This window comes from Mustela nivalis (genome assembly GCF_964662115.1).
Source record: "Mustela nivalis genome assembly, chromosome: 14".
In the NCBI taxonomy this organism is placed as follows: domain Eukaryota; kingdom Metazoa; phylum Chordata; class Mammalia; order Carnivora; family Mustelidae; genus Mustela; species Mustela nivalis.
This window is the reverse complement of record NC_139033.1, coordinates 68,079,944-68,081,820: the sequence shown is the minus strand read 5'-3', so window position 1 is coordinate 68,081,820 and position 1,877 is coordinate 68,079,944. Positions and strand designations below refer to the sequence as shown.

At 45.3% G+C, this 1,877-nt stretch overlaps 1 pseudogene across 1 annotated transcript; it reads left to right on the top strand.

Moving 5' to 3' along the window:
* The first annotated feature begins 636 nt into the window (after window positions 1-636).
* Window positions 637-1,423, top strand: LOC309847924 (large ribosomal subunit protein eL8 pseudogene; annotated as a pseudogene). The gene has a single exon. The product of its transcript is annotated as a large ribosomal subunit protein eL8 pseudogene (transcript).
* The last annotated feature ends 454 nt before the right edge of the window (window positions 1,424-1,877 follow it).

Below are 1,877 nucleotides of genomic sequence, written 5' to 3'. Positions count from 1 at the left end.
CATTGCTCTAGAGGACAAAGCTATTTCTGTGTTGTTGTCTCTCTATACAGGAAGAATAAAAATCACACTTTGACCGTTACAGGATGCCACATTTTGCCTTTTTGTATGTGCTTGAAAAGGCAGTTTGAACTAAAGGAGTTGGATTGGGAGACTAACCCACTTCTCTCCTTTGTGTTGGAGTTAGCCATATCAAGATCTCTTAGTAGCAAAGGAAAAACTCCTGGCAGATGTAGATGGAATTTAGGCTCGGGAAAACAGAGCAGGAAGGAAGTACACAAATGACAAATGTGTGAGCAAAGAAATGAAATGCTTTTCTCCAATGGTGTGGAAGGAAAATTATAACAGTTAAAAACTGGTATGCTGGGTATCAAGTCATTTCTGTCAGCAGGTATTAGTGAAATGGATCCCGAAAACGGCCCGGATCCGCAAGGAATAGTTGCCATAATCCCGCAACACCAACTTGTTCTCCACTCTGATGACTATTCACTTCTTCCCATTCCAAAGCTTTCACCTTGAACTATTTGCAATTTCTGATCTCAAGAAATAGCTCCCAGCCTCCCTCGTTAAGTCAAGCCTAATGCTTGATTCCTTGTGTTTAAAAACACTCAGTGCTGCTCTCTCCTCCTGCCTTCTGAGATGCCAAAAGAAAAGAAAACAAAGTGGAGGAAGACAGCCTGGGCTCCTGATATCCTGAAGAAGCAGGAGGCCAAGAAGGTGGTCAATCCTCTTTTGGAGAAAAGGACCAAGAATTTGGGCGTCAGACAGGACATCCAGCCCAAAAGAGACCTCACTCGTTTTGTCAAATCACTACATCTGGCTCCAGTGGCAAAGGGCTATTCCCTGTAAATGTCTCAAAGTGCCTCATGTGATTGACCAGTTCTCCCAGGCCTTGGACAGCCAAACAGCTACTCAACTGCTTACACTCACCCATAGACACAGACCAGACACAAAGTAATAGAGGAAGCAGGAATCGGCCGGGGTTGAGAAGAAAGCTACTGGCGAAGCAGATATCCCCACTAAGAAGCCGCCTGTCCTTCAAGCTGGGGTTAATATGTTACCACCTTGGTGGAAAACAAGAAGTCTCAACTGGTAGTGATTGTCCATGATGTGGATCCTATTAAAGTGGTTGTCTTCTTGCCTGTCCTGTGTTGTAAGATGGGGGTTCCCTACTGCATTACTCCAGGCCAGGCTGGAGTGTTTGGTCCCCAGGAAGACATGCATCATTCTGGCTTCCCCTGGTTAACTATGAAGACAAAGGAGCTCTGGCTAAGCTGGCAGAATCTATCAGGACCAATTACAAAGACAGATAGGATGAGATCCGCCATCACCGAGGAGGCAAGATCCTGGATCCTAAATCCGTGGCTTGCATTGCCACGCTGGAAAAGGTAAAAAGGCTAAGGAACTGGCCACCAGACTGGGCTAAGTGTATGCTGTTGAATTTCCTGTACGTAAAAGTGATAAAAAGTTCTCTTCCACAAAAAAATAAAAATAAAAACATGCAGTGCTCACTTTTGGACATCTCCATCTACACCAGTCATGCAGGAGGAATGTACTTCAATCTGTTTCTTTCCTGTCTAGTCAACTTCTGTGATTTTAAAATATGGTCTGAGGAATATTGTTTTAAATTCAACAGTATCGTTAGCAAGAGTTCTTTTTAAAGTCAGTGCGTATTGGGTGGATGGATGGATGGGGGGTGTAAGGATGGATGGGTGGATGGATGGATGGAGGCACAGTGAGTAAGTCTCTCTTCTAAGTTCCCGTCTGCCAGGCTCAGGGGGTCTCCTCCAGCCAGTTTCCTGGTTCTGACCATCAGCGCTCCACTGTGCTGCCATCTAGCGGTAGCACGACTTCCGTGTGAGAAAGGTCCTTGCCCGAAA